Source organism: Lagenorhynchus albirostris, chromosome 18 (genome assembly GCF_949774975.1).
Source record: "Lagenorhynchus albirostris chromosome 18, mLagAlb1.1, whole genome shotgun sequence".
In the NCBI taxonomy this organism is placed as follows: domain Eukaryota; kingdom Metazoa; phylum Chordata; class Mammalia; order Artiodactyla; family Delphinidae; genus Lagenorhynchus; species Lagenorhynchus albirostris.
Window position 1 is genome coordinate 46,085,837 of NC_083112.1, and position 9,688 is coordinate 46,095,524.

The window sequence follows — 9,688 nt, forward strand, 5'->3', positions numbered from 1 at the left end:
CTTTATGATTTCTTTCCTTCTACTAACTTTGGGTTTTGTTTGTTCTTCTTTCTCTAGTTCCTTTAGGTGCAAGTTTAGATTGTTTGAGACTTTTCTTATTTCTTGAGGTAGGACTGCATTGCTATAAACTTCCCTCCTAGAACTGCTTTTGCTGCATCCCATAGGTTTTGGATTGTCATGTTTTCATTGTCATTTGTCTCTAGGTATATTTTGATTTCCTCTTTGATTTCTTTAGTGATCTCTTGGTTATTTAGTAACGTATTTTTTAGCCTACATGTTTTTGTGTTTTTTTATGTTTTTTCCCTGTAATTTATTTCTAATCTCATAGCATTGTGGTCAGAAAAGATGCTTGATATGATTTCAATTTTCTTAAATTTACCAAGGCTTGATTTGTGACCCAAGAAGTGATCTATCTTGGAGAATGTGCTGTGTGCACTTGAGAAGAAAGTGTAATCTGCTGTTTTCAAATGGAATGTCCTATAAATATCCATTAAATCTATCTGGTCTCTTGTGTCATTTAAAGCTTGTGTTTCCTTATTAATTTTCTGTCTGGATGATCTTTCCATTGGTGTAAGTGAGGTGTTAAAGTCCCCCGCTATTATTGTGTTACTGTTGACTTCCTCTTTTACAGCTGTTAGCATTTGCCTTATTGATCCCTTGATCATTGTATAGTGTCCTTCCTTGTCTCTTGTAACATTGTTTATTTTAAAATCTATTTTCTCTGATATGAGTATTGCTACTCCAGCTTTCTTTTGATTTCCGTTTGCATGGAATATCTTTTTCCATCTCCTCACTTTTAGTCTTTATGTGTCCCTAGGTCTGAAGTGGGTCTCTTGTCGACAGCATATATATGGGTCTTGTTTTTGTATCCATTCAGCTAGCCTATATCTTTTGGTTGGAGCATTTAATCCATTCACATAAGGTAATTATCACTATGTTTGTTCCTATTATGTTCCTATTTTCTTAATTGTTTTGGGTTTGCATTTGTAGGTCATTTTTTCTCTTGTGTTTCCCACTTAGAGAAGTTCCTTTAGCATTTGTTGTAGAGTTGGTTTGGTGGTGCTGAATTCTCTTAGCTTTTACTTGTCTTAAAACTTTTGATTTCTCTGTCGAATCTGAATGAGATCCTTGCTGGGTAGAGTAATCTTGGTTGTAGGTTCTTCCGTTTCATCACTTTAAATATATTGTGCTGCTCCCTTCCGGCTCATAGAGTTTCTGCTGAGAAATCAGCTGTTAACCTTTTGGGAGTTCCCTTGTATGTTATTTGTTGTTTTTCCCTTGTTGTTTTTAATAATTTTTCTTTGTCTTTAATTTCTGTCAACTTGATTACTGTGTGTCTTGGCATGTTTCTCCTTGGGTTTATCCTGCCTGGAACTCTCTGCGCTTCCTGGACTTGGGTGGCTATTTCCTTTCCCATGTTAGGGAAGTTTTTGTCTATAATCTCTTCAAATATTTTCTTGGGTTCCTTCTCTCTCTGTCTTCTCCTTCTGGGACCTCTATAATGTAAATGTTGATGTATTTATTATTGTCCCAGAGGTCTCTTAGGCTGTCTTCATTTCTTTTTTTTTTTTCTGTATGTGATCCTCTCACTGTTGTGGCCTCTCCCCTTGTGGAGCACAGGCTCCGGATGTGCAGGCTCAGCAGCCATGGCTCATGGGCCCAGCCGCTCTGTGGCACGTGGGATCCTCCCAGAATGGGGCGCGAACCCGTGTCCCCTGCATTGGCAGGCGGACTTTCAACCACTGTACCACCAGGGAAGTCCTGTCTTCATTTCTTTTCATTCTTTTTTTATTATTCTGTTCCATGGCAGTGAATTCCACCATTCTGTCTTCCAGGTCACTTATCCATTCTTCTGCCTCAGTTATTCTGCTATTCATTCCTTCTAGTGTATTTTTCATTTCAGTTATTGTATTGTTCATCTCCATTTGTTCTTTAATTCTTCTAGGTCTTTGTTAAATATTTCTTTCATCTTCTCAGTCTTTGCCTCCAATCTTCTTCCAAGGCCCTGGATCATCTTCACTAACATTATTCTGAATTTTTTTTCTGGAAGGTTGCCTATCTCCACTTCATTTAGTTGTTTCTCTGTGGTTTTATCTTGTTCCTTCTTCTGGTACATAGCCCTCTGCCTTTTCATTTTGTCTATACCTGTGAATGTCATTTTCATTTCACAGGCTGCAGGATTGTAGTCTTCTTGCTTCTGCTGTCTGCCCTCTGCCTGTCTCCTCTTATAATATCTGCTAGTGTAGGAGGGTCTTCTGCACAGGCCATGGGGTGGGTGTGGCTCACAGTGAGGACATGGACACTGGCAGCAGAAGTTCTGGGAGGTACTTCTTCTGTTTGTTTAATCTTGATGGACAGCCAAAAGAAGTTTGCGAATGAACAAAGACATGAATGCTCATAGGGGGATTTGCATTTAGAAGTAAGATAGGTATATATTATATTCTTAACAACTTTATATTCAGTTTAAATCAATGGCTTTTAAGATACTCTACAAGTTCCAGGGACTCTCCTAATGTTTGCATGTATAATGTCATCTAATTTATAACTGAGCTCTACTATCCCTGGTTTTACAAATAAATGACCGTAACACTGAACTTTTTCCTGTAGAAGTAACATTTAGTTAGTAGCAACTCATAAGCACAAGGCACACTTCAGTTTTAAAGTTTTTTTTTCACTTACTTCATATTACTTAACCAGTTGCCTCAAAAATTACTACAAAAAAATAACAATAGTGTTATTGTTTTGTCTCCTGACCACAGTCTCTGAGGTAGGTGACAGTTTTATTTGCTTCAATTTACAGATGAAAAACCTTGAGGTTGAGGGATATGTACCTGTCCATGATCCAGCAGTGGTGGGACAGGTGTGACATAACCTCTGGTCCCATCCTGCCCTCCTGCTCAACCATCACACTGTTGAAAGGACAGAAATTTCATCTCTAGAATATAACCAGAATAACTCTGTTGTGCTTATGTTCATTTAAGCATAAACTTTGGGTGGGAAATTGAATTTTCCAGAATGACTATGTATATTGATAAAGTAAATCAGATAAATTCTGTATCTCTCCTTCACTTTCTGCTATGAAAGAGGAAATGTATGGCACGCTCAAATAGAAATAAGCCCTTCACAGCATTCTGTACTGATGATCATTTTTCTGATTTTTCTCAAATTGGCACATGAAATCTGGACTCTACTACAAGAAGATGTCAACTCATTTTCGTCTATCTCTACATTGATGGTTTATGTTCCTCGAGATTTTATGAAGGTATCAAAAGAATTTTCAACAATCAGGGAACTGCTATTCTGAAATTACTATGTAACTTTTCTACATCATTACACCCAGAAAACTAAGAAAGGTACACACTGAGCTCTGGAAATCACATTTTGTCTCTTCTCATGAAGGGATATCATAACCTTTTCTGCTATGTCTAAGGGGATTGTTTTTAGGCAAAAACTGGATTGTTTTCTTGGGCCTCACTTGATTCTCATCTTTCTGTGTGCACTTCTTCAAGGCCCAACTTGTGGTCACGTATAGTTCTTAATCTTTGTGTAATGTGGCTACTTTCTTTGCCTTTCTGTCCTTAATATTTGCCATCTCTCTATCAGTGACTGGATTCTTTCTGCTCCATTAGCATGCTCCTGGGCCCAGGGAAAACTGGAGTTGGTGTTTCCAAGTCTATTTACAAGGAAGATTTGCCCCATGCAGGGCAAGATTTGCCCCATGCCCCAAGCCAATCCCCATGCAGGCAGCCCTATGATAATACTTTCTGAGTAGCACAATTTAACACTCTCCAGGCCATAAGAGCTCAGGGATTATAACATATTACTTCATACTCATTATCTTTTTTTTATTTCCTATAAATGGAAATGAAATTAAAATCATTTATAATGTCTTACCCTGATTTGTTTTCATATATGTATCATGGGCATATACTGCAAGCTTCTCTATTGTAATATCCAATGCATTATATGTGTGTATCTTGCCAGCAAGGCTGAGCTTCTCATGGCTCATTCATATCTATGTTCCCAGAAGCCAGCCCAATGTCTGACACATAGCAGTCAAGAAAAGTTTGATGAACATAAGAGTGAATGAATGAATTGAGGATATTCTTTTCTGCTCCTAAATAGTCTATTTCTTTTTTTAAATTATGGCTTCGTAATGCTAATAAAGCAAATAAAATTTCGGTTACCCTAGTCATTTTTAGAATTGATTATCCCACACAATCTAGAGAATTATTCTTACAATATTCTACAGTAGATTTTAATGTTAAATCGTAAATATGAAAACAGAAGAAAAACTAAATTTATAAAAGAATTCTGGGGGCTTCCCTGGTGGCACAGTGGTTGAGAGTCCGCCTGCCGATGCAGGGGACATGGGTTCGTGCCCTGGTCCGGGAAGATCCCACATGCCGCAGAGTGGCTGGGCCCGTGAGCCATGGCCTTTGAGCCTGCACTTCCGGAGCCTGTGCTCCACAATAGGAGAGGCCACAACAGTGAGAGGCCCGTGTACTGCAAAAAAAGGAAAAAAAAAAAAAGAATTCTGCAATATACGGCTAAAAACAGGTATGGTTCCCTTCAGCAAGCTTTCCTATTCAAAGCATTTCAGTAAATAAATGTTTAACAAGTAATGAAACTGATGGTTCTATTTACATGGCAGTCAATTTATGTTCTACAAAAGCTAAATTCTGCATTCCCAATAATACTTTATATTCCTTGATATTAGTCTACAACAAATGGCACAATTGTGTTTTTTAAAAAAAAAGAATGAAAAAACCCATAATAGAAACCATTCACTCTGCCAAATAAGTCATTACATTTTTTTTTCTGTTCAGCTGCCAGATGTATTGCATTATATTATCAAATTGATAGATCTAGTGTTATTTCTACATTTACCATTTTACAACAACAAATAGAAATATAAGGAAGCCTTGGTAACAAATCTTGCTTAATATGTATGTGAAGTAGGCAGTTTGTCTAAGAGAAAAATATAACTGATGACAGATTTTATTTCAGTCTGCTAGTGTTTATTAAGATGTCTACAAACAAAAAGCCGTATCTGGGTACATCTCTTTCTGCAAACAAAGGAAAGTTTTAATTGCTTTAACCAGCTTTGCATTGTATTTGTGGTGACATAGAAAAACAATTCAGGTCTAATCAGAAAATGTCTTCCAGAGGAGAATTCTTCAGCTTAGACTTTAAGTCTAATAACATATTTCCTATAATTCTGTAATAAAGTTTAACAATGTAATACTGTGCTGTCTTCTATTTAAATTATTCCTAAGCCATTAATAGAAAGACTGGTGCTGTTTTTTGCTATGACCTTATTAGGAATATCATTTTCAGATATGAAAATGGCTTTATAAAATCAAAAAGCAGACTGATCAACCAACCCCAAGCCTCAGCATTATACATCTTTTCCATCAACAATATCTTAAACATAAAGAAGGTTTTGTTTCCCAGATATTCTTTTCAATTCAGTTCCTCAAATATGGACTACATACCTACTAGGTGAAAGACACTGTTACCAGCAAAGAACATATTAAAGAATAAAAGAACTATACTACATTTAAATAAATTTGCAGCCTGAGGTTCTTGACTGGGAGCATTTTCAAAACTCTTGCAATTTCAATGAAGGATGTGTTAAAAAAAAAAAAAGACCATTTACTACATATAAATGTTACAACAACCTTCAATACGTCAAAATATCCTCCAGTTCATATCTTAGTATCTCATATGTATCACTTGCATTCCATAAATACTGCAATGACTCCATTCAGAAAATAAATGCTCTCATTAATGGGCGGATAATGTATTGATAAAATGTGGTATGGAGTGGAAATTGGGATTCAAAGTTGGAAAGAACCAGATTCAAAGCTTTCCTCAATATATCTCATTTGAGTTGCATAAGCTTGGGCAAGTCATTTCTCATTTCTCTGCTTTCAGTTTGCTCATTCGTAAGGTGGGGATTAGTTCAGTTTTCTTCAACAAAAATCCCTGCTGCTCTCCTGTGGACTGAGCATTGTGTTGGCCTTGGGGATATAAGCACCCTGTCCTCATGAAGCTTCCATCTAGTGTGGGCACACATATTAGTCCAATAATCACATAAATCAACAGGGCAATTGGAGGGCATCAAGGATTACACAGGGCAGATTTACAGTTGATTTGGGGCCTATGTCCTCAGAAGGTATAATTTGTATTAAAAGTGGAATCAAATTCAAAAAAATTTCTTATAGTAAAGTTTAATTTTCCTGTAAGAAAGACCTGGAAGAATGGAGTGCAAGAAATATTTGCATACCTTGAGATGGATTTAGCTTTACATTTCCTTTTGACTTTCTTGATGTCAATAAATTTAATGCCAGAGGATGAATTCCCGAGTCATTACTATACAGTTCTTCAAAAGACTGAGTGACTTTGAACAAATTACTTAATCTCTCTGTGACTCATTCTGCTCCATTCTAAAAGAGGAGTTTACTTCATAGTCTTATTATTCAGATTAAATAAGTTAGTATTTGCAAGGTTTTTAGAATAGTGTGTTATATCGATGTCTTACATTTTGGCAAAGAAAATACAAGATTAAATTAAAGGTACTCTTGACATGTACACACTACTATATTTAAAATAGATAACCAACAAGGGCCTACTGTATAACACAGGGAGCTCTGCTCAATATTCTGTAATAACCAAAATGGGAAAAAAGTTTGAAAAAAGGTAGATACATGTATATGTATAATTGAATCACTTTGCTGTGTACCTGAAACTAACACAACATCGTTAATCAACTATGTGCCGATATAAAATAATTTTTTTTTAAATTGTTAGCTAAAAAAAAATTTAAAAAAAAATAGTACTCTTTTCTGGGGTTGAGAGAAGGTGAAGCTTTTTTGTCAAGGATCCTCTTTCCACCTCACTGCCCAGGGCTGGGTGCCATGCTTCCCCATGAGTAGGTAAAACCTGAGGGGAGATTGTGGTCATGATGCAAAGTGGGTGTGGCAAAGGTGTCCATCTCTCCCGGAGTCCTACTGTGATTTCCTGCCTAGGAACTCCACAGATACTAGACACAAAGATGCTTAAGAAAAGACCTTTGCTTTCAAGGAGGCTACACACCAGTGGGTGAGAAAAACAAAACAACAACAGTAGCATACATTCCAACATAATAATGTTTATGAAACAGTCTACATGGTGATCAGCACCATGAATATAGAAATCAAGCCTTATTTATCTCTATGTCCCCCAGAGTCTGATAATAATGCTCAATAAATGTTTGCTGGATTGAATTGAACACATTAACAAGTACAAACAAATAGAGCCCGAGAAAGTAATTGACAAAAGAATGCCACGTCGAGGAATGATCACAGTGCGACTCTGGGGTCCTCATGGCAATCTTGGCAGTCATGAGGAACGCTCAGCTTTCTTTGTGAGCTCCTGATGTGCCAGTCGACTTGGAGATACTCAGGACCAATGGAGCCAGAAGGTAGATATCAGGTCCCGTTAGGCAATCCAGAGAGTTTACCTAATATTTAATACATTTTGCAGTGAAATGTTTTTTCCTGCTAATGGAATGTCTTAATTTGAAAGACTTGTTTTCTGTGAATGACTTCATAAGTAATTTGATTTATAATTAAAGCAATGCTAACTATTCCTAATTTCATGCCTTAATTTATTCCTGCAAAATTAAACACTTACCTCAACATAAATATTAGTGTCAGTCTTTGTGGCATCTGGGAGGGGATGGAGTTGTCTCATGACACCTTCCAACCTGGAGCAGAGTTTCCTTATCCAGCAAAGGGAAAAAAAATTCTGTTGCCTGTACATTCGGTATGGGCTCTGGATTATTCAGGAAAATTCTCTCTTTTGGATCCTGTCATTCCTTACATGTCTCTTTTTCTCTGAAAAGGATAGAATAGACATAACCATTTTTTCAGTTCAACCTATCTGCCAAAAGCAGAAGTTGCACTCCATTCCCCTTTTCTGAGACTAAAAATGTTTTAATAGATTGGGGATACATGTTATTATGCAAATAAATATGTTGATAGAATTCAGGCAGATGCCTTCTCTAGTATCTTGAAGTTATTCTGAATCTTTTAGAGCCTTGTTACTCAAAGTGTGGTCCTTGGACCAGCTGCATGAGTATCTCCTAGGAATTGAATGGAAATGTAGAATCTCAAGCCCCGTAACAGACCTGCTGAATCAGAGCCTGCATTTTTTTTTTTTTTTTCGCAGTACGCGGGCCTCTCACTGTTGTGGCCTCTCCCGTTGCGGAGCACAGGCTCCGGACGCGCAGGCTCAGCGGCCATGGCTCATGGGCCCAGCCGCTCCGTGGCATGTGGCATCTTCCCGGACCGGGGCACGAACCCGCATCCCCTGCATCGGCAGGCAGACTCTCAACCACTGCGCTACCAGGGAAGCCCCCAGAACCTGCATTTTAACAAGAACCCAGGTGATGTACATGCATGTTAGAATTTGAGAAGCACTGTCGTAGGATACATCTTTGGAGGATCAATTGGGTAAAAAGCTCTTGGGAACACAGCTCGACTGAGGGTAGTTGGATCACCTGTTGATTAGGTGGTATCAGATGGCCACCCCTGACCCAAGGGGCTCTAGGGGATCTTTTGGGGGCTTAGTCACAAAAGAAGTTCATTCACTAAATGAGTTTTCTAAATGGTTACTGCACTAACCTCTCTTCTTGCTGATGAAGGACAGAGAAAGATGAAGTCCATTATTGATTTGGAATTATTACAGAACATCATAAGCAAGCAAGAGATTGCAGAGGTGGTGGTGTGCTTATCTCTTGAGTGAGCGCTGTTGGAGGGATAAAGGAGCTAGCACTTATGTGAAGACGGACGTGCAAGTTTTTGCCTTCATAAATATTTGCCAGCCAGGAATTGAAGAGAAAGCTGGAGAGGCATGTGTTGAGAGGCTTTTCTGAGTTTTCTTTGAGATATTTTTCAAGATCATCTGCTATATTTAGGTAATTGGAATTCCATGTGCATTGTTGTTGAGAACTTAACATAAAAAATATTTATATTTTTAGCTGCTCTTGAATAAAATTATATTCTTTCTTTTGATGCTGTTGTCTGTTGCACACCTTTTGACTATTATCAGTCACACACTATCAGTACTGAATTATTCTGTCAAGTGAGAATCTAGGAACTTTACACCTGCCAGTTCGGGCTGATTTTCAATATTGTGTGAAAATGCCAAGGAATGACCTGTCAGTCTGGATTTGTGACAAGAGTCCTATTCATGTTGCCAATGGTTTGTAGAGTGTATCTTTGAAGAATTATTTTTATATGGTTCAGTACATGTCAATATCCGAGGCAATAATTATCTGTATGCTAGGCCCCAAATAAAAGGAACAAAATTGAAAGGGTTTCTTTGTTAGTAATTATATGTGAATATGTTGGGAAATTTTTTTTTAATCTCATTTTTGTCTGAATCTATTCAAACCTCAATTGCAAACAAATGCAATATATATATATATATATATATATATATATATATATATATATATACATCTGAGCCATTTGTGATCCTATAACATAACTGTGCTTCAAAACTGGAGTGCCTTCTCCTGTTAGGATAACTGATATAAAATCCTACTAAGACATAAATGAAGGGTTCTGGAGCAGAAGTAGTCAAACTCTCAGACTCCACAAAACTCTCTTAAAATCAGAATGAAACCTTGGGAGAT